The sequence below is a fragment of the Myotis brandtii genome, unplaced genomic scaffold (assembly GCF_000412655.1).
Source record: "Myotis brandtii unplaced genomic scaffold, ASM41265v1 scaffold546, whole genome shotgun sequence".
In the NCBI taxonomy this organism is placed as follows: Eukaryota; Metazoa; Chordata; class Mammalia; order Chiroptera; family Vespertilionidae; genus Myotis; species Myotis brandtii.
The window spans coordinates 506,499-531,018 of NW_005370016.1; the positions used below are offsets into that span (position 1 = coordinate 506,499).

At 36.2% G+C, this 24,520-nt stretch overlaps 1 protein-coding gene across 2 annotated transcripts in view; it reads left to right on the top strand.

Moving 5' to 3' along the window:
• Window positions 1-24,520, top strand: part of CADM2 (cell adhesion molecule 2) — a 1,203,315-nt gene that overhangs the window by 911 nt on the left and 1,177,884 nt on the right. The gene's annotated exons all lie outside the window — the stretch shown is intronic.

Sequence of the window (24,520 nt, forward strand, 5' to 3'; positions counted from 1 at the left end):
TTTTTTTTTTTTTTTTTCCCCCCCCCCCCCCCCCCCCAGCAAAGAAATATATGCATCCTAACAGTTACTTTCTGCTCGGGGTTTTCGCTTAGATCCCGACCTCTCCATCCGCTCTCTGCCGCTTCTTTCCGTAATTAATGCTACCCTTCCACGTAAAATGTGAGAACCCCGAGGACCGCAGTGGAGGGAAACTGCACAGAACACTGTGATTATGCAAATCCCTGGGTTTGGATGCGGAGGGACTAGGGAGCTGAGGTGCACTGTCCCCCAGACGCGCTTTTGGGGGAGGGAGGGAGGGTCTGTGGGCACCGGGAGGACGGTGCTGATGGGGAAATAAGCGGCGGTGTTTGGAGGAGGAGTGCACGGGGAGAGCACACTTCGGGGTGGTGGTGGAGGCGGAGGCGGCGTTCTAGGGCTCGGCGGGCAGGGGCTGTAAGGAGGAAGATTGTTGCTTTGAAGAGAGTAGTGTGGGGATTGTGGTTTGAGTGTGAGATTCGGGGAGAATGGATGTGAAAGGATGGTCGATAGGGTTTTTTTTTTTTTTAAAGCTAGGTGACTCTTGATTTCTCCTTCAATCTTTGCCCACCTATAACCCCTCTGTCATTATTTGTGTATGTGCGGAAAGATAAGTTGATCAAATGTATGTGTCTCTGGGTAAAAGGAATGTGAAAGTAAAGCACATGTAGACCCACAGGCGTGCAAAACCCACTCGGCCTTTGGAGGATTTAAATGAGGTCAATGAACCATCTTTCAGCAAGTTCTTGGAATGCATCCTCTCTCCTGTCCTCCTCCGGGATACAGACCGGGACCGTATTTTATGTATGCATATTTATGAATATGAAAGAAGAGCTAGTGGACAGAATTTTCCCGAATTAACTAGCTGACCTTGCAGAGGTATTCTTTAGAATATTTTGGTGGCAATCTTGTGTATTTTATGTTGGATGTAAATTTCAGATATGTCATACGCCGTAATCCCCGAGAAGGCAGACAGCCCATTCTTCCTGCTTAGGCTGCCTCGTCCCATTTCCCAGCGCTCACACCCCCACCCTCGCACAAGTAACCCTGGTAGCCGGCTGACACGTTACTTGGGTTTCTAATCGGTGCTGAAACACTCTCCCAGCGACCCCGCTTCACCTCTCAGTAACTTGTATTTCTCAGCTCCTGTGTGTGTGTGCCTGCCTGTGTGTGTGTGTGTGTGTGCGCGCGCGAGTGTGTGTGTGTGTGTGTGTGTGTGTGTGTGTGTTCACGCGCGCTCCCGCGCTCGCGCCACGCCGGGTAGAGGAGTGTTATGTGGGGAAATCAGTTAATTTGGTGATTGTGATGAAAATTCGACACCGCTGGATATGTTTTCCTCGCCAATCTGTGTGAGCTGGCCCCAGCACGTCATTGCACACACTGCTGGGCTGGGGCTCGAAGATTATTTATTATAGAGCGTGTGGGCAATGGACTGCACTTGGGGGTCGTCTCCTCTCTGCCTTCAACATTTCCCTGCGAATTGTCTATTCAGTGCACTGCGAAATAACTGTCTGCCGGTGCCCCTCTCGCTCTCAGCCCGAGGAGGATTTACTTTCTCTACCCGGAAGATTCCATCAGCTGCAGTCTCTCTCTTTTTTTTTAAGGGCATGGGTGTCTTTTATTAAGTATGTAAACCACTGATTAAGACAGTGTCGCTTTCACAGCCCACTGGGGGTGGGGTGGAAGGCGTGTGGGTATGCCAGGGAAAATGCACCACTGCAACCAGCAGCAGCACCAGCAGCAGGTCCAAATAAATAAATAAGTGTCCGATACAGCAACCAGGGAGAGAGCACCGGCCCAATGATATCTGTGTACTTGTGAGCATCTTAGATCAGGCCATATTAATACACCAAAAGAGAGAGAGGATTTAAAGAAGAAGAAAAAAAAAACCTAGAAGGGGGAGGGGGTGCAAAGCACCACTGGATTGTCTTCTCATGTTTATGGCTGCCTCCCATTTATCAAACACTGCTCCACAGGCACATCACACTTTGTTGATACTGTCAGTTCTTGCTCAAACAAATTGCTCATGCCTTCCTTGTCTTAGTCTTGTCTGAAAACATTGCTTCGGGGCCCAGGCTTGTGTTTCTCCCACCACCCGACTATTTTATTAGGACTTGGTGAGGTTGTAAAGGGAAAGCTTATTTCCAGGACACAGATGAAATACTTAGCAGGTCTGTCTTTTCTGTGTGCAGGGAAGGCAGGGTGGTAGGGGCAATAGTGAGCAACTGCCTTTGGCTAGGGGGAGTCTGCTCTGCCTGCTAGCAGTTATGACTAGGCAGATACTATGGGCAGTCTACAGCTTCTTATTTTTAGTTTTGTCAGCACTATCATGGTAGCAGCCGGTTACTTCAGTTAATACCAATCAATTTATTTATCCTTTGTGTTATCATCCACTTTCTTGCAATATGCTTTATTTTATAGAAGAGGACCCGTTTGGACATATCATCTCTGTGTTTTCACTGTTTTATACATCACCATTTTTTTCCGTTTTCTGAGAAGCAAAATCAATCTTCTGACTTGTTAATGTGTAGAATGACAAGCCAATGGTGAGAATCAAGTCAATGATATCATGCATTAAAAAAAGAAATAAAAAGAAAAAGCTTAAATCGTTTAATTCTAAAACACCTATCAATTTATCCCCAATAGATCTTTATGAGATAAATGGTTAGCAAATAAACATGTTTCTGATTAAAGTGTAACTTGGGATTAGACTACTTAGAAAAAATTTGATTTGGTGTTAAGCTATTTTTTCCTTTTCCTCCATCATAGACAGAGGAAAAATCTGAGGTAAGAGCAAGGGATCCTTTAGAGAAATGAATTTCTTTAGAATGAGAAGTGAAAAGCTTGCCACCTGTAACTAAGACCTCTCTTGGCTGCAGAGTAGATCCAGTTCAATAGCTAACCCTTGCAGAAGCTATATCCCTTGCCATGCCTGAGGAGGCACTGCAAAGATGGAGACTGTCTTGTTTAACCAGGAACTGTCCTAGAAAGGGTGAAAAAGAGACAAGGGCAAAATATAACCAGAAAATAGACCCAAATTTTGTTGAGAACTTTATTTCCTTTTTAGAGTTTATCTTATACAAAAACACATCCAACACAAATACTGGGACTTTTGTTTTTTTAGTTAATTTTTTGTTTATTTGTGTGTTTTCTTTTGCCCTGGAACATTCTGGTAAATGGTATATTATATTCAGAAAGAAAGATCTTCAAATTAAAGGTCAACTGGACATACATATTGTTTGCCCGAGTATGTGTATGTGTCATTAACTTCATATATATATAATTTTTTATTGTTGAAAGTATTATAGATGCCCTTTCTTTCCTCCTTTGATCCCCTCCTTCCCTTTCCTGCCCTCTCCCAGGCCTTCCCAGTACTATTGTTTGCCCATGGGCTATGTATATATGCCTATAAGTCCTTAGGTTAATCTCTTCCCACCACTCCCACCCTTTCCCTCTGCAATACCTGGGAAGTATTATGCTAAATGAAATAAGTCTGACAAGTATCACATGATCTCACTTATATGTGGAATCTAATGAACAAAATAAACTGATGAACAAAACAGATCCAGAAACATTGAAACATGCATCTTTCTCTTACATTTTTATAAAACACATTATAATATAAAATGCACTATGTACATTAAATAAAATAGATGACTTAATGCTTCCTAAAATTCTCCTACTATTTTACCTCTCTATGTAATAACCTTAGTCTTGTCAAGCTTTAATACTGAATGCAGCTCCTGGGAATAGCTCTCTCCACCCTTTTTTGATTAATAGCTGTGACTTTGAAAAGTAGAGTCTGTATATGACTATAACTTAAGAAAACATCAGACACTTAGTAATTAAGAAAATCTCCCTGCAAATATGAGGGGTCTCTGGACTAACTTTGCATTAAGATATGGCAGCTTACTTTATTGTCTTCTCCCCATTTGTACAACTATTAGAACTCTGGGAAATTAATATGACAAGGGTAAGCATCAACTGAGATGGCCTCTTCCTGCCTTCTCAACTAGAAGCAAGGTACTTGAATACTATTTGCCCCACATTTACATACTGAAATGTCATTTTTCTTAAAGAAAAAATTACTTAAATCACTTCAAGAGCAAATGGAAGTGCAAAAATGTTGGAAGACATCCTAAGCATGCATTTTAAAGTGGCCTAAAATCAATATCAAACTATATCAATTTTATTTTTAAAATAAGCAGTCTATGGGGAATTATATGATTGAGACAAGTAAGATTTATTTATTAGGAAGGACTTTGGGTACATTAATACTATAACATAGGCCTGGCATATTGATGTTTTATTTGATCGTGCTAACATGCATTCTATGAGATTTGTTGAGGAAGAATTCTCCTTTTGATACACATTGTAAACCTCCTGGGTAAAATTGTCCATTGCATAGCAGCTGGCTGAACAGGCTGAGGGGACAGTGAGAAAGGAAATCACAAACCAAGGAAGCAGAATTCTCAAGCTGACGTCAGAAACCCTTTGTATGATTGGAAGATACTGGATTGTTCACCCTCTAAAATGGCTCTAGTGCCCAGATGATTGTTAACTTGAGCTTCTTGAGGACAAGCCCCAAGCCTTACCTGTTCAGTCTTCGTCTTCTATATTTAGTAGATGAATAATAAATAGTGCTTAGTTGAAAATAGGTATGTCCTAATTAATTATGATGGAGTTAAATCATCCCTTCTCTTCATAATATATCAGCACTCATACTTTGTTAAATAATGTACTTGAGTTAATTTTAACATTTTATAAGCTATATTAATTTAGGAAGCAGTTTGCCTATGGAAAAGTAACATAGCAATAGCTCTTGATATAAATTTGTAAGTGAATGCAGTCTGACCAGTTTTTAACATTTAGTTTCCAGACACTTTTTTTTTTCTTTACAAATTCCAAATATTTTGCATTAGATTAGATTGCAAACTCTTTCCATGAAAACAAAAATTTTTTTGAAGGAGGGCATGATTTAAATTTACTGATTTAACCAAAAACATTTAAAAGGACAAGTTCATTGCCACCATTTTATTTGAAAATGTCAAGCATTTTTGGAGTGCAGTTTTGTAGTACCAAAAAAAAAAAAAAAAAGGCATCTTCCGCACATTCCTTGTGTAAGGAGGTGGGTGAGGATTAACCTAGAGCAGTGGCAGCTGAAGCCCCCTGCTGTGTGATGATGCAAATGGCATCTTGGCCTTATGTGCTCTGCAGCGCACAGACACACAGGAAAGCAGTCCTGGGGCAGGAGTGAAATGGGGACTCTTTCACAGCCTGCAGTGGACTCGAACCGACCTTCAGCTTTTATAACCAGAAATGATCCAGAAAGTATTTCTAATCACGTGAGCTCATGACCAAGTAAATGAGAGAACACCTATTTTGTTTAGAGATTAATGTAATAAATAAATCCTAATACAATTATCATTTTCATCAAATGAATAGTGAGATGAATAGTTTTTGTGAAAACTATCAGGAACCTGGGTCAGTTTAATGAAGATAAATAGCAAAGTTAAAATAGGATTTCTATGCAGTTGTTTCCATGTGGTGGGTCTAATCTATGTTGGGCTAGGAAAGGAATCATTCCCTTGGCTTTTTTTTTTTTTTTTTACTGGAGCATTTCCTGTATTATGAGAATACAATAGTTTTAAAACAAATAGGGATTAAGTATTCAGTATATGTTCATATAGTTTATTTAGGGTTATGACATGGAATTTGTGTTAATGTCTAATTAGTAGAGAATATTCCCACTGTGAACAATATTATTTATCACAAAGGCAAAAGCATAAAATAGGTTCCTTAATAAAAGTAAGAGTAGCGGACCAATTTTTATGGGTAGCCTATCATGGAAGCCTATCAGATAACAGTAACTAATGCAGCTTTATTTATTTTGATTCCATTTGCTACAGAACAAATAATTGAACATTTTATGCATGTAATTTTTATTTAAGAAATGAGACCAGTTGATTCTGTAAATGTGTTCAGTGGTTTTCTTTAAACAGGTATGAAATTATTTTCATCTTAAAAGTATGTAGCATATTTAAAATTTAGGAAAGTAAATATTCTGCTAAATTAGGTATCAGTTAAATATTAATGCCAAAATCAGAGATGTAATTATTGAAAAAGGAAATATTCCTCAATCATTTATCTCTATATGCACATATATACAAGTTTAAACTGTACAGTTATTTTTAGGGCTGAAGGATAGCTTTATAATTTTATCAGTAATCAGAGTTTGGGGCTCCCAGGAATAAAGTGTAAGGAAAAGGCAAGAATTTGTTTGCACTCATTATTTTCTTTTACCCTGTTTATGAACGTTAACAAGTCTATTTTTAAAATAAATTTCCTTAGGTTGGAACAATGGTTAACTTTTCTACTTAAAAACACAGGAGCCAGGTTTACAGTTTCTGAATCTGCAGTAGAGCTGAGCTTTTATTCTGGACCTTCTTTTGTGCTTATGAAACTGAGTGATGAGAACCTCTGCTACCTGAATAGACCCAGGGCTGAGGTTGCAAGGAGATCTGCCAGGGACAGGGCTGGCCATTAATTATTCACATTCTATTTTAGAGGACTTTGAAGTAAATATTAAGGCAGTCATTATTCAACTTTGGGGATAACACTTTCTGACTCAGCAAATAGTTTTTACTTGAATATTTAAATTATATTTCAGCCATTTGAATGCTGAAGGGGAAACCCCTGGTACCTAATAGTTAAACAGCTTCTCCGGGGGCTAGATATTGACGTGTCATTAGGGATTGTTTAGAAACTAAGAATAAGCATTCCTTTACTTTCAGGACTATAAGGTCTTAAAGCTGAGTGTGTTTTAAGCCGTGCAAATGATTTCACATAAGAAAACAAAAGTCCTTTTATAGGTCAAATCGACTCCCTAATAAATTTATATACGTGGCAATGGTTTATTTACAGTAACTGCACATTGTTTATCTAAAGTCATCTTTGGGAACGCAGTGAGAAAGCACCTTCCTAATGAGGCTGTGCTGCCGACTGCTAAGTGTATAGCTGCTATATTGATTTGGTATAATTTATAAAGCCAATTAATTTGTTCTTGTAAAGAAATATTTTTAGTGTCTTTGTTAAAATTGTGTGCATTTAAAAATGCAAGTGTCTTTCAAACCCTGACTGAAACATCAAGGACTAAGATTTATAGTACATAAAATCTGTTTTTACTTTCTTAATAAATGCATGCATTACACTAGCTTGTCCTATGCCCCTAGGGAAAATGTCCCTCACACCTGTACCTTCAGTTCATGATCACACCTTATACGTCCCCTGCTTTTCAATCTGAAGTAGTACTTAGGTTGCAATGAGAAATGATTAGAATATTTATATTTAACATCAAATAAAATGTGTGATAAGTGTCTTATGTAATCGTCATTCCTTTACTGACATCTACTTTATGTGCTGAAGTCTGAATAGACACTCGGCTTCCTTAACACTCTCCAGGAATAAAAAATCTCTCCTATTCCTGACCATGCTACCAACCTGAAAGACTCAGTAAAAGAAATTAACAAGGAATGAAGAATACAGAGAGGGAGTATTGCTAAAACATATATACTGAACACACAGCGTGGGTGTTTTTCCTTTCGCCCTCCAAGGCAAGTGCCCCAATGTTTTATGTAGCAAGGTTAAATCATGTGCAATGTGCTTTTACTTGTTTTTGTTATTGTTATTGCATATTGTGTGAGTTCAACCTCCTTAGTCTCATACTAAAAATGGCAAAAAGAGGAGGGAAAGAATATAAGACAGCCAGCCAAACACACACAGAAATGCCTGGCAAAGCCTACTAAATTAGCATATGCTAGGCTGACTATTTCCCTCTGTTGTTACATAATCCCTTTCTAATAGGAAATCAGTTCTCATTCTTAACCCTTTCAGGAGGTTTGGAATTCTCCCACTGTTATATTTTTATTTTGCTTCATTTATTTTCTCGTGAATTGTATAAATCATCTATTGAGGGGCTTTGATGTCAAATTCTTTTTTTTCTCTCTCTCTTCAGTCTTTCTGTATACAAATGTTCCATTCTGTGCCCAACTTCAGGATTCAAGAATCAACTTTTCTATAGCTTTCACTGAGAGGATCTAATTAGCATTTTAGGCTCTCTTTACTCATGTGCAGCTTTCTTTAGAAAATGTATTAGTTCTATGAGGTTCCCCTAAGGATTCATAATACTCTGGTTTGTTACATGTACTGTGATATTCAGTGTGCCTTAATTATGCACGTGTCCTCATTTCAAAGCCTTTTCAGGGATCATGTGGGATAGAACAGGGGTCTGGCTGTAAATTCAGTGTCATGTATTAATGTGTAGGTGGTATTCAGAGAAGGATTTTTCTGAAGGCAATTATATATCTATGACTCTAGTACAGCAAGCAGTTACTCACATTTTGCACTTACTAGTTACCCTGCCAAGGCAGAATGAAATTCACCATTGTGATACATAATACAGTATCTGTTATTTCTAAATAGTTCCTTGCACTGGGAATGAAGTACAATAATGAGTGAATATGTGTATCTCTTATCCTGAATAGGGATCGTTCCTTTCACTCTCCCAAGCAAAAAGAAGAATCAGAAATTGTTCCTAAATCAATACTCTATTCCCTAACTAGCCCATTAACACATTTTGCTTTGGTGGGATCTCGAAGTTATCCTACTTATTATTTTAGGCTATAGATTTTTAGATCATATTAATTGCCTGAGATCTTCATGGGCTGCCAAATGTCAGTGCGTTGCTAAACTTGAGACATTACATTTTAAGTTTTTGATTTGGATGCAGTTTGGACAATTGTGACAGTATAGAGAAACATTGAACTCATTCTCAAGCATCCTGTGCAGAGGGAGGGAAGGAGGGAAAGAAGGGAGGAAAGGAGGGAGGGGGAGGGAGAGGGGAGAGAGAGAGAGAGAGAGAGAGAGAGAGAGAGGTATCTTTTTAAAACAGGGAATTAATTTGTGAAGGAAGAACTACAAGAATTGGCTCATTTAGTATGTCACAATTTATAAGGAGGATATTTTCTTACATTGCATGAGATTGAGAGTGTATTTTCATTAATTGTACCTTTGGCATACTTGTATTCCTCTGTGTAGTATATCAAAAATTTGAGTTTAATTAGTAAATACAACTGTTATGAGTTCTTTTATTTATGACTGTTGTGATAAAAACATTTTATAAGTTGATACACTAACAATTTTAACCAATTTTTATTTTATTTTATACAATTGCATTATTTTTGAAGCCATATTATTATTAGTGGCATGTTAATAGTTACTAGTATCCAGGAATGCATAGGAGATTTTTTATTATGATAATTTTTAACCAGAATCTGATGTATTTGTTTTAGTAGACAAAATAATGCCATCTGCCTTTTATTAATTATTTTAAGCATTTATATCTTTTTAATTAACAAGAGAACTAAACATTATTTTGTCAATGCTATGATCTCTAAAACCCCTTTGTATATTTTTACTATAATATTTGGAATGTTTGGTATTTACCTATCTGTCTCTTCTCCTGGACTATAAGCCCCTAACGTACAGGGTCTTAGTCTTCATTTTATTACAAGGGCCTAATCCAGTGTCTGATCTGTGTCTTTTCTCAATGTTTTCATTCCACTGATTGATTAGTTTTCTCCCAATCCATTTAATCTTGACACATCTCTTTAATTGGATCCAAATAATACTTAAGAATTTATGTTAGAACTGCCAAAATGCCAATACAGTATACAAGAACAGAATAAATATTTGCAGTGAATTTTCATTTGTATGTAATGTACAGAGGACACAAATAGATACTAAGAAACACAAACAATTATAAATAATGACATCCTTCACAAAAACATGGAATCAAAGCTTTCGCTTACGGTAGGCAGTTCAAATTTGCACTGAAAACATTTGTCTCACAGCTTTGGATCTCTCCAATTTCCCTGGGCCTTTCCCCTTCTTCCCCCCTCCCCCCTACTTACTAAAGATTTATATCCCAGCCTCAAAAATATTCCTGATGACGACTTTGGGTAAACAGAAAGCCAAATCACCTTATTGTTCTATTTAGGGTAGCAGGTATTGCTGGATAAATGTATAAACAAAGAGGAATTACAAACTGACCTTGATCTGCCAGATTATCAGTGTGGATTGACCTGCTTTTGTTATTGCCAAGCTATAGGGTAGAGATTCTCTGAGTAGTCCCTGAAGTACAGATTCAGACTACATTCTTCTCAGTGGAACTGGGGGAGTTTCATCCTTTTTTTTATTTAAAAGGCCTTTTAAAGAAAATCCTAAATACTGATGTGGTGTTTTTGTTTGTTTGTTTGTTTGCTATTTAATTTTGTTTTGTGTTTTAATGCTTACTCATACTCCTGAGATTGGAGATACGTTTTCTGTGGCTGAATTTGATTTTATTTCTTTTTTAATATTAAAGGACAGTGTGAGGTAGGCTGGGAATATTAATTGATTTAGAAGATAATTTAAATATAGTTATTGGGATCTGAACACCAAAGGAGAAAAGACTTTCTACAATTTGTAGTGACTCTATTTCCACAGAAAGTGTTTTACAAATGCTTTTCCTAAAAATTATCAGTGAAATGTAGCTTTTCTTAAAAGTCATTTAGATTTTCTTTCAATTAAAAAATCAATTTTCCTGATTTTTTTTTTTTTTTTTTACTATTTCATGACTCTTGGCATTTGAAAAGATATTAAATAGGCTAACTTTAAGATTTACCTGATGCCAGGTGCTGAAATTATTGTGTCATCCTTATGCTGAAATACATATTCAGTAAATAAAGTAGATTAAATGAGCTCAATTTATTAGGCATTATTGCCACTTTAAGGAGTTGATATTAAGAATTACATTCCCCCATAGCTTCTGTTAGTAATATCATGCTTTATGTTAAAGTGTGTCAGGATGATACAACAACCACAGAAGATTAACCTCCTGTATAAAGTGACTGTTTAACTCTTGCTGATCAACTTTCCAGAGCCTAGTGAATAAAAGGAATGTAGCTTGGGAAGCAATTTTTATTGATTATTTTACTGTTTTGATGTGATGAAAAATTATTTCAGTTTGTTACTGAATTCTATTCATTATATTGAAGATATTCCTATAAATCTATTATTAGATATGAAATACGTTATTTTATTTTATTTATTTTTTAAAATATTATTTTATTGATATCAGAGAGGAAGGGAGAGGGAGAGAGAGATAAAAACATCAATGATCAAAGAGAATCATTGATAGGCTGCCTCCTGCGTATCCCCTACTGGGGATTGAGCTCACAACTCAGGCATGTGCCCTGACCCTGAATCCAACCATGACCTCCTGGTCCATAGGTTGATGCTCAGCCACTGAGCCATGCTAGCTAGGCAGAAATGACATATTTTAATGTTTTATGTGTAACCACATGGTATCTGAAATACTAGGAATATGAGGAAGAGTTACACCTTCATATTTTTCAATGTTTTTAGTCATAATGATTTTTCAATTTGATATAAGAGGAACCTTACCTGTTACTTTAAATGCTAAAGCATTTCAGACCAACATTCTTGTCCTTTTACCATATTAAATATGATATCCATAATATTCATCAGAAGAACGTTATACTAAGTGCATTGTCTTTATAGAAAGATTTGATGTTAACTAGCATGAAAAAAGTTATCCTATATAATAAAAGGCTAATATGCAAATAGACCAAGCGGCATAACAACCTAACAATCGAACAACCGGTCGTTATGACATGCACCGACCAACAGGGGGCATGCACGGAACATGGTGGTCATCAGCAGCAGGCAGCAGAGTGCAAGACATGGTGGGCATTGGATGCGGTGGGATGGTGGAGCAGGTGAGCCAGGGTGCCAGACCAAGGCGGGGCACTGGTCACTATCATTAGGGCAAGCCTCTGGTGGTTACTGAAGATTCTTTGCTCCTGCATGCTGCAGTCCCACCTGGCGCTCGCACCTGCTGCTGGTGCTGGCCCCAATCACTCAACACTGTCAGCAGGTGCAAGCAGCGACGACGGCTGGCCCTGATCACCCCTCAGGGCTTCTCCACCTCTCCCTGCTCCTGAGGGGCAATCGGGGCAGCAGCCACCTCTCACACCCACTGCCAGCGCCGGCCCCACTTGCACCTGCAGCCGGCGCCCAGTGCCGGTCCCGAGGTCCCGATCGCTCGGCGCTGTCAGCAGGTATGAGCGGTGGCTGCTGGCCCCCATAGCCCCTGAGGGCTTCACCTCCCCCTGCTCCTGAGGGGTGATCGTGGCAGCAGCTGCTGCTCGCACCCGCTGCTGGCGCAGGCCCCAATAGCTCTGTGCTGTCAGTGTGTGGGAGTGGCAGCAGCGGGAATGGGGCTGCCCACAGACAGGGCACCTGGGGCTGTGGCGGGGGCATGGAGGATGGGCCGAGACCTGCCCCTGTGCCCACTGCAGCCTCATGGCCCACAGTTCCTTTAAAGGTGCACGAATTCATGCACAGGGCCCCTAGTGTGTTCAATAACATTTATGAATATATTGTTAAGAGTCAAATAAAATTTACAGAGGATAATTTCATATCTCTGCTTTATTTTTTAACATAGAAGTGCTATGGGTGAGATAAGACTAAAGGTGTTGTGAAACTTCAATTTGCCATATCTTTTCACTTCCATGGCATAGCTAAGATAAAGATATGGGTAGAGAAATAAGTTCATATATGTTTTAGATGTCTGGTATAGGTCATAAAGTCCGATTTGCTTTAATGTTTTGTTTTGCTTTTCCAAACTTTATTGACTGTGCAAGTTCAGACTACCAATAAAGCAGAACAGGTTATTTTTGAAGGATATGATAGCAAAAAAGTAATTTCGTAATGCAACAACTATGCTTGCAGGTTGGGTATGGACAGGTTGGGAAGACTAAGAATATGTATCTTTTAATGATGTTTTTAGTATTAAATTACAGTAAATTTAATCAGGCATTAAGGATAGTTTCTCCTAAGACCTTTGTAACCTGGGTGTGCCAAGATGAAGAATGGACGTGATTTGGTGATAGAGAAAGAGTGAGTGATAGATACTCCTGATTCTTGAGTGGAACACAAGCAGCGGCTATGCCAAACTACAGTCAGTGTGGAAGTGGTAATGAGGCTGGCCTGGTGGGTGTTCTTTATTTTGTAGTGTGAGTTCTCTATTGTGCAGAGGAAGTGATATCATTGGACTACTTCAGGCTTTGATTTGGGGAAATGTTTGCAGCAGCAAGACATAATAGTAGGAATCAAAGGACCTAAATTCTCATCTAAGCCATGCCCCTATTTTAGACACTTGGGGCAAGTTACTTCTCTTGCAGCTCAGTTTCTGCACTGCAAATTCAGGGATTGGCACCACATCCATTCTTTGGTGATGTATTGTAGAGAGATCTTATGGATGATTGCAAATTGTAGAAATAGCATGTTTTTTTTTTTCCACTTCCCCCCTCAGGATATTTTATTACATTAACTGTGTGCTCTTAAAATACCTTTCCTAAAATTGAATTTTTATATCTACCCATGCATTATTCAGTATTTAAAATTTTTACACATGTAAAGAGATTTTTATTTTGATACATATGTCTGTATACATTTCAGAAGCTTTCTTTTGCTGTCAACAGGTTTTATAAATTAATTTTGTAGTTATCTGAGTTGGGGGTCATACATTTTTTTCTCATGAAATTACATCCATACATCAGCTTTGAAAACTAGTAAATTGTTGCTCCATTAGTCATTTTAATTATTAGGAAGTAGACTGAATTAAGTGTAATTTTGTGTTCAATTTTGTTTTTCTGTGCATTTAATCTGTGTTTGTGTGTGTAAATTTTTACAATCATTTTATTTTTCATACTCTTTGGCTTGCGTAAGCATAACTTGTTCATTCATTGATTTATTTTTCAACAAATAAATGTTTGAAGGCAGTGTTATAAATACAAATGAACAGGAAGGAAACAGTTTCTGCCCTTATAGAGTTTATAGTCTATAGTCTAGTGGCTGAGACACAGAATAGGCAAATAAAAATATGTAATTGTTTTTTTCCCCCCTGAAATAAGCATTCCATTTTTTTCAATAGCAACAGAATGTGGGTATATCAGTGAGGATATGAAATCATTAGTTTAACAACAATATTATAAATTCACTGGGCTTTTAAGATATTTATTTAAGGTTGGATTAAAGAGCTCTCATTTCTCTAGTTTGTTATCCTGAAAAACATTCTCAGTATGATGCCAGTTTATTTTATTCTTTTATTTTTATTAATACAATGTGAAAGAAGGTGACAAGTTGAACAAGAAATATTCAAGCATGCTCCATTCTAACTGATTTGTTCAAGAGGATGATTCATTTAATTTCATAAAGGCTCAGTGGGCCAGAACAGATGACCAGGTCAGCTGAGGGATGTAGGGGAGAAGAGGTCTGCGAGAAGGATCTCAGTAACAAGCAACAATATTTAGTTTTTTAGAGCTGACGTTCTGCTTGAGCAATTTTGATGTTACCAGCGACAGTCATTTAAAGAGCTGTTGATGCCTCAGGGAAAACGTTTCTAAAGTGTCCTATCTAGAAACAATGCTGCTTGTATACTGTCATATATATTAAAACTCTGGCCCTTGCTTATATTACAATACATTGTGCCTGATTAAAGCCTGTACTACTATGATATTGCTTCTTGAGAGTGGATTAAGTGTTGTTCCTGAAATCTTTTTTTCTTGCTCAGTCTGCTCTGAATATGATTGAAATATCAATTACATGGTAAACAAGGCTGGAGGACAGATGAGAACACCATTTAGAAACTTTTAACAAAATACATTTTATATACAATTACTTAAAATGTTAGGAAATACAAAATCATATGAATGAGCTGCAAATATTCTGGATGTTTTTATATCACTTCTTTTAGTATTTAAGTTTGACTGATGACCTCACCTTGCAAATGATGCCATATTTTTAACAGATTGTATGGCAGTTTTGAATATTATTATAGTGGTATTTGTGGAGTAGGTGAAACATATTTTGTAGTAAGTAGAATAAAACATTTTTTATATATACTTTGGAAATCATAATGGTGGTCGTCTAGCATAGTAATTTTCAACCGGTGTGCTGTGGCACACTGGTGTGTCCTGATAATTTTTAAAACATGCAATAGCTAACTATTTAGTCAGGGCCACTGACCTCTTTTCCCTTAGATTGTCAAATAAAAAATGACAACAGCCAACACAATAATGGCTGTCGGGTGTGAATGAATCAAATTTATACCGTTTTTTGGTCAGACCGGCCAAAAAATGAAATATATTTTTTTTGGTGTGCTGCAGAATTCCATTAATTAGTTTACCTGTGCCATAGAATGGGGGAAAAAAATGAAAATCACTGGTCTAGCATGTATAGTGACTCTATTTAAATACTTATTTATCTGGATTACATACAACAGTACAGTGCACAGCTAGAAAAAACTCAGCTAAAACATTATCTTTAATTTTGCTCTTTTCAAAAAGAAACTTTAAAGTTAAAGCAGTTCAAGTAAGTGCTCTGTTGCAAGCGATAAAGTGCAAAAACATAGCTTTCTACTGAATGATTTAGTTGAAAAATATATTTAGTTTTCCAAAGGATGACAGAGATTCATACGTATTTGGAAACTTTTGAAGAGGGAACTAGGTGGTGCTGTTCTGTCATCTTTGTGCCTTAGTGGCTTCTTTGGTCCTGTTCTGGATCCATTTAACACTTTCATACAATAGGTGCCTTAGGTAAGATCCTGTTTGGTCTCCTAGTGGCATTTCTTTTTATTAACTAAGTTTATATTGCTCTTGCATCTTTGGTTTCAGCAATATTTTTGTACAGCATAAAAAATTTTCTTCCTAAGTAAAAAGTTATGTCACTGTTTACTCATTTCTTTAACACTTAAGACACTATATTTAATTATGAAATCTTCAGATATTTATGTGTTTTTAAAACCTTTGTACTTGGCTATTTATTTGCCAAAATGTTTACAATGTAATTGAGTCAGAATTTAAAGTGGTGAATTTTGGTACATTTTGAATTGATTTAGCATAAAAATGCCACAAAATATATAAGCTCAAGGAAAACACTTTTATTATTTGAAATACTAAAAATTGAATTAAACCTTTAAACAAAAGAAATGAGAAACCTTTCCCTGAAAAGATATTGTTTGCTTAACTTACTTCTCTGTAAAAAAAAAATAGTGACCTCAATTAAGCTGCCAGTTAATCTTTTCATGTTTCAGGACGTCCTTAAGTTAACTGTGCCTTCCAATGATCTGGTGGTATCTGATAGTTCAAGATAAAATAATTCACTTATTTCAAGGTAAATAACAACAAACAAAGTTATTTCACTGTCTGTTTATATTTGGTACACTGGTGCCTCTGAAGTATATCTTCTTGGTAAGAAATACAGCTTCTTTTAGATACATTTAGGTTTAAGAAATGCAGATAAGTAAAAACTTAAAGGGATTGGATTTTTTCAATCAACATCATCTTGTGTTATATAGGAACAATTGTAAGGTATGTGTGTTAATGATTTTAAAATACTTTTGGAGAAGAGTATCCCATATAATTTATTCTTTAATGATAGTCTAGATGTAAAATAAGGATGAAGTACCTAGAGAGTTGTACTTATGCACCACAAGTTCTATCATTTTCAATGGGGACAAAAATAATTTATATTCTTTATTTTTGATATAATAGGTCTTCCTTGCTAGTATTTACATTAAAAAACATTTCTGTTTTACCTTGATAGGGAAATGAATTTTTTTGTAGAAAACTCTTTGAATTTTCTGTTATCTCAGACATCTTTTATCTGTGGAAGACAGAATCAATACGGAATTTCTTCCATGGCATGTCATCCTAGAATTCAAAGAGATAATCTCTTGAGATGAACATCTTAATCTAGACTAATAAGCCTAAGTGAAAGTGCTGCTAGACTTCTCTGCTCACGTGAGGCCTTCTGGCTTTCTGAAATAAAATGGAAGTTGCAAGTATTAGAATGAATGCCAGTGGTTAAACACTTGACAAGTAAGAGTTCAGCATGGAGAAACTGAATAGGAGAGCTGGGATTATTCTTTCACAAGAAATGCCTCCATTTTCTATCAAATTAAATTTTCCTAAGAAAGATTAGGTAACTCTGTTTTACTGTGCCATATCCTTAAAATGTGAAGAAACCCTGGTGATAAATATATACACATTTTGAGATTATATAAAAAGTTGGTATTTATGTTTTGGGTTTTAATTATTTGTATTACAAAAATACTTTCAAAATTTATGACAATAAAGTTTGGACTACACAAAGAAATTATAAAAGATACTCATATATTGGCTATGTCTAACTGCTCAGAAATATGCAGTATGATAATGAATGCTCTAGTTTTTGAAAGTTGAAATTTTGGCAGTAATACTAATAAAAATATTCAACTTTAATGTATTAGATATTAGACTTATTTTACGGAAAGTTAAATGACAATATCATCAGGAACAAAATGTTGTAGCTAGCCTATTTTAAAAATACACCATACTTCAAGTAAAGCATATTTGGTGAAAAAATATTTGATGACTGAATATATTTCAAAATTATCTTCCAGAATACAGCAAGTCTGTAGGTTATTTTATTTTTCTTAAATCTCAAAAAAATGAAAACTTGTAGCTCTGGTAACTGCTTATTATTTTAGAAGTAAATTTAGAAGGGAAAAGGCTAACATATCTCTAGCAATATGTTTTCTCCTTGGATTGAAGCTCCAGAATTAACACCAAAATAAGTGGATATGCATTTTTCATAATTTCTCATCGTCAATAGTTATTTCTTGAAGATCTAGTATTTAAATAAAAGAGGCTTTCTTCACAGTTATTTTTTATGAAGACTAATCTCAGGCAGTGTAGCATGAGCCATCCACTGTTAGTAATCAGTGACAGGGGACAGATTCCTTGGCAAGTCTTTTTTTTTTTTTTTTTTTTCCAGGGGCTTCGTTCATTGTATCTTTCTAAATGCTCCTTTGGAAACTTCTGTAGAGGTTCCTTTTCATCTTGCCACGTTTTATCAATGATGAAAGATTTATATCTCATGGATCTAAAGGTGTTTTTCACTTTAAAAGGTAGACTAAAGAAAAAAACACAAGAATAAGTAAGGGATTTCTGGATTTCTCTTGAGATCAGAGTCAGATAGCAGAATAGGTGAAAAAAATAAGCAAAGGGAGAAAGATGGTAATTAGGAGAATAAAAGCAACAGTGTAACGGAGAGGATAGATGTAGATCTTTTTACCCTTAAGTATAGTTATCTTCATTAAACAGATAGAAAATATAATCTTCATATGAGGCTTGATATAAAATTATGGTTGATATCAACAAATCAAGTTTTGATGGACCCAGTGGATACAGACATCATACATGGTTAAAGAGATTGAAATAGAACTATGTACAGATTTTGAATGATTTTGGTGCAGCATGCACAGAACCTAATTGTAGTGGGGCAGCACAGTAAGGAATTCTAACACTGCAAAACGTAGGTATAATTGATTTGACCCACATTTGACCCAAAAATAACTTTTTAAGTATATCTCCCCTATTTGGTTTAGTAAAGATCTAATTTGTTTTAAAACAGCTCTTGCCTACTACCCAGTCCCTAACCCTGACTCTGGCAGGCAAAAAATAAAAAATAAAAATGAAAAAAAAATAGTACTCTTGTCCTCTCATCTTCCTATGCTGCCATTAATATGACAGGAAGGGATGGAATGCAATATTAGGAAGTACTTGTCTTTTGCTGGTCAGTCCCTGGAGAAACGCTCCTTATTGTGGCATTGTAATTTACAAATTGTCAACTTTTTAAAAAAGTTTCTTATTCTGGTTACAAATGGGCAGAGGTGAAACTGGGAAAAGCAACGAAAGAGAACAGTTTTAAAAACAGCAATGGTGCCCCGGCTGGGTGGCTCAGTTGGCTGAAGAGTCGTCCCTTATACCTAAAGGTTGAGGGTTCCATTCCGGTCATCAGGACACATATTTCAGGTTTGATCCTTGGTTGGGTCAATGTTTCTCTCTCTGTCTTTCTCTCTTTCTCTGTATCTCTCTCTCATCAATAGAAACATACTCTGGTGAGGGTAAAAAAAAACCATGGCTTAATCATTGACTTATTTTCCTGAGATATTGATTTCAAAACAAAACCCCCCAAAATTTACAAAAGCAGTTGCTACATTTAACTCTTGATGTGTCAGTCAGTAGGCATTTCAAAGGAAACATTGCTGGCTTGAAATTAAAATATTTAAAATTGGGGAGAAGTTGGCATTTTAAGGAGCCATTATCCTTATCTAAATGTTTAAAAATAGAAAGGATATATGCACCCCTATGTTCATAGCAGCACAATTCACCATAGCTAAGATTTGGAAACAGCCTAAGTGCCCATCAGTAGATGAGTGGATTAAAAAACTGTGGTACATCTACACAATGGAATACTATGCTGTGGTAAAAAAGGAGGAGTTCTTACCACTTGCAACAGCATGGATGAAACTGGAGATCATTATGCTAAGTGAAATAAGCCAGTCAGAGAAAGATAAATACCACATGATCTCACTCATTTGTGGAATATAATGAACAACATAAACTGATGAATAAAAACAGATCCAGAGTCAGAGAAGCATCGGACAGACCGTCAAACCTCAGAGGGAAGGTAGGGGAGGGTGGGAGTAAGGGGGAGGGATCAACCAAAGGACTTATATGCAAGCATATAGGCCTAGGCAATGGGCACAGACAACAGGGGGGTGAGAGCATGAGTGGAAGGGATGGGGGGTAATGTGGGGATAAGGACACATATGTAATAACTTAATCAATAAAGAAATAAAAAAATACAAATGTCTAAAAATAAAAATTTTGAAAGAGAATAAAGGCACTTGCAAAAACGTTGTCTTTTTTTTAAAAAATATATTTTATTGATTTTTTTTTTACAGAGAGGAAGGGAGAGAGATAGAGAGATAGAAACATCGATGAGAGAGAAACATCGATCAGCTGCCTCCTGCACATCTCCTATTGGGGATGGGCCCGCAACCCAGGTACATGCCCTTGACCGGAATCGAACCTGGGACATTTCAGTCCACAGGCCGACGCTCTATTCACCGAGCCAAACCGGTTTCGGCAAACGTTGTCTTCTTTAACTTAAACAAAATTAGGTAGTATAAATCAGAGAGATGTGACCAGCATTTAGAAATGAAAAAGGTATATTTATTATTGTAAACATCAAGAACTTAATTTATCCCTGACCAGTTAGCTCAGTTGATGAGTGCGTCCCCAATATGCCAAGGTTGGGTTCATTCCCATTCAGAACACATACAAGAATCAACCAATGAATGCAAAGAGTAGAACAACAAATCTCTCTCGAAAAAAATCAATAACAAATAAAAAAAAGAAATTAATCTAAATGTGCTAATAATGTAAAGTAGACCCCCTGACATTATTTAAGACAGTGTCACTATCAGAAATTATCTTGTCATCTTTTTAACTTGTTTATATTTTCTGCCTTTTCCCTATAGACACTAAATTGTGAGTGCAGAGTTTTTATCTTCTCCTTCTAGAATATGGTCTGGCACGCATCCCCGATGAGCTAACTGGCCAGGGCTAGATTAATTTCTTGATGTTTATAAAAAATTGTTCAATACATTTTTGTGCATGAATATATATCATGCTCTTGATTTATTTTTTAAATGAAAGACCCCTGACTTCTTGAGCAACTTTCTATAGTGAACAGAAATCAAATTAACACTGTATTTAAAATATACCTACCTATATTACTTATGATTAGTAAAGTTGTTTCAGTCCTTTTTTAGACACATCATAACCCATATTCTATTATGGATTTTTATTTGAGAACATTTTAAGTTTTGCTTATTGCATTAGGCTTGAAATAAAACACAATACTGCTATTGCTCATTGACTATAGGAAAATAGAGCAAGATATTTACTTGCTGAAACACCATAAGAACATTTTTAAAGTATTAATGTATTTCCTATGTTAGCTGTTAATATGACTGGAAGTGATATTGCTGCTATGTAGTTCAGATGTGTGTGTGTGTGTGTGTGTGTGTGTGTGTGTGTGTGTTCTTTATCTGAAATTTGTTTGAAGTCAGGATATTATAACTTCATTATGTGAAAAAATCAAACCAAAGATCATAATAGGCCATAGGGGAAATTCTGCATAAGAAATCTGTTATAGCAAAATTGGATAAAAGTTTAAAATAAGCTCCGTGGTCCTTTCGATTTAAGCATTATCTCATTCCACCCTATTGACATCTCATGTCAGAGCAGCAGCATATGTAAATGGAAAGTCCAAGGAGTTGGGCCTCAGGAATCAGAGTTCTGTCCATGACTGTGCCACTGGCTCTCCCCACCCCCAGTAAACATCTCCGCTCTCGAGGGGTCAATGCTCAGAGGGTGTCAGACTTGAATCACCTCCAAGGTATCTTCAGCTTGAAGAATAACTCCAATTCCGCAGGGAAAATAAGTGGATATACTTTGCAAAGATTAAGATATGATAATGTCTTTATCATTAAATGAAGTTTTAGCTAAACAAGTGTTATAAAATGTTGAAAGAAATTTCTAGTTGTTTATAAAATTCTACTGATGAATTTATTATGTGTGTATATATATTCATAGATTGAAATCTTGGCATATTATTGATATAGAAGTATATAAACAATAAACCTGGTAGTCATAATTTCATTTGTTTAAAAATGTGTGTGCATGAATAAGTAATTCATCACATTTCTGACCTTTCACCTTATTCTTTATAAGGAGACATGAATAACTAGAAAAGGGGTCATTGAAGAAATCTTTATTTTGTAAAAAACGTCTAAGAAAAATCGTAAACTATTAGAAATTGTCAACCTTAACGGGAGAAAAAATAATAACTCTGATTCCAGGAATAGACTTCAATAAGTGAAGCTACTTTTACACTAAGTGCCATAAACACTTTTTAATATTTGTTAAGGCTCAAAACAAAGATAATGTTCTTAAACTACTTCAAGGGTACTTTAGACTTAATTAAGAAATAATTTCCACAAAGGACCACTAGACATTGAAATAGAAAGCGAAGTGAAGTGAAATGCTTCTTGGTATTTAAAAGGATCGATACCTTCTTTTTTTCATCTTTATTGGATGATTTAGAAGTGTACCCTCTTAAAGATCGTGTAAGAGAACTGAAGGGCCTCAAATCATGAGATATAAAACCAGTTTGCAGAAGTTGTAGCTCATCTAAAATTTCACTTTTACCAAATAGAATTTGCTCTCAAGAAAGCCAAATACTTGTTACTTCCTTTGTATTTCATTAAATAAAGTTGCATTGATTAATTTAGAGAGGGTTTCATAACTTCTAACCATAATCATGCAAAGAGTTAAATTCGCTTTATTATGAAGCAAGGCAAATGCAGAGTGTTTAAAGGCTATCTAGAAGGTCAGTACTCAGACTAATTCACCGACAGTCCCAGATGCCTGGTTAAGCTGCCAACACAGTTGCTTTCCGAGTCTGCCAGAAGTGAGCAGCAGCTGCAGGGAACACTCTTTCCCCCCCGTACCCATTGCTAAGCTGGTGGGCTTTACAATTGCCCCGGAAAGAACAAAATTAGGAAATATAATTCAGGGTTATGATCATCTTACTCACCCTATAAATGGGTTCCAAATTAATGTATTATGAACAGCAACACATAAACAGATAAGAGTTTTCGCACACATGCATGTTTTCAAATCCTTTTAGTCACATTTTGGAAAGGAACCTAGTGAAATTGCCTTCCAGGCTCAGTTCAGTTTTATTCATTTTGGGGATTCCAAGTAGCATCATCCATCATCATCATCAACTTTATGTTGTACTGTTATCTGCAGTTAGAGAAACATAACCACAGGTCACAGGTGCAGAGGGTGGTATATGCTGTCTTTGAAATTGCGCAGGCTTGGCCTCCGATCTTGATTTGCTGTGTAACTTAGAGCCCATGATTTTATCTTTCTGAGCCTAAGGTATTTAACCCATCTCACTGAGTATTGTGAGGGTGAATTAGTTAACATAGTCACATACCTGGTATCATGTCCATAAAATTATGGGCACTTAATAAACTATAGAAACATGGTGAGAGAAAAAATAATGTTCAATTCAAAATTTGCATTCAGTCCTCAGAATTTGGCATGCACATTGCTCATTATTTTTGCTAAAATATTTTAATAGGGTATTACAGGAATTAAAAGAAAAGGTTAGTTAATAAGAAAGATTGGAGGACCCTGAAAATAATCAAAGAGAATTTACAAAGGATATATAGTATTCTTTTATTTCAAAATTCAAGCTTGTTTGGGCAGAAGCACTAGAGAAAGGAGGAATACAGAAGGCAGAAAAAATAAACTAATATAGTATATTGCTGTTTGTAAATCTACAAATAAGTATTGAGAGAAAAGTGGCAATAAAATGTTTTTTTTAAAATATATTTTTATTGATTTCAGAGAGGAAGGGAGAGGGAGAGAGATACAAACATCCATGATGAGAGAGAATCATTGACAGGCTGCCTCCTATACACCTCCCACTGGGGATTGAGCCTGCAACCCTGGCATGTACCGTGACCAGGAATTGAACTTTGACATCCTGATTCATAGGTCAATGCTCAACCACAGCAGTAAAATGTTTTAATAGCAATATTCTTTAAAGCTAAAAAAAATTGCATTTTGGGTACTCTATAGCTAGAGAAAAACTTGAAGAGCACTTCATTTGAATATTGAGAGCTTCTACTTGCCTGTTTTGCCCGCCCTTTCTTCCTCCCTTTCTCCCTTTCTTTCTTCCAAGTAAATGAGAATGTATTGCGAGGAGTCTTTTCCTTTGTTAAAAGTATTAAATGTATTCCTGGAAAGAATCATCTACTTTTCTATAGTTGGATTTCAGAAACTAAATGAAACCAATTACCAACAACATAGCCAACAACCTTGCTACCCAGGTGGGAGCTGTTGCCAAGGTCTATGGAGTGATCACATTCCCTCACTTTTTCAGTTTGAAGTACAATTATGCTTTAGTGGAAGGCATTATTTTAAACCAGGAGGGAAACCCTGCTCCCATTGTCTCATTTAACTCTTGTTTTAAGCAAGGTTTACAGAAAATCCACAGCGTCTAAACTGGATCATTTAAATAATCTAATTAAAATTTTAAATGGACATCCTGGAGCTTTGCAGCTGACATGCTACGCTCACATTTGGGTAACAAGATTTAATATCTCCCCTCTCTCATTGACTTTTAGTTGAATAAGAAAAGTGTGGATTTGTTTGTCCTTCTGATGCTTCAGTAAAAGTACATTTTCTTAGTGAGAAAATAACCTTTTTCAGAATTCATTATTTTCAAGGTCATGGAATATGCACATTGGCCAACTATTTTTTTTTTTTACTAAATGAAATATTCATTTATGATTCTGGATGTAGCCATAAAACACCCACATGATTTTTAATTGATTGAATATTATAGAAAAGGCAAAGAGATGGGGCTTATACTGAGGATTTTGTGGTTATCTTGGTTATATGTG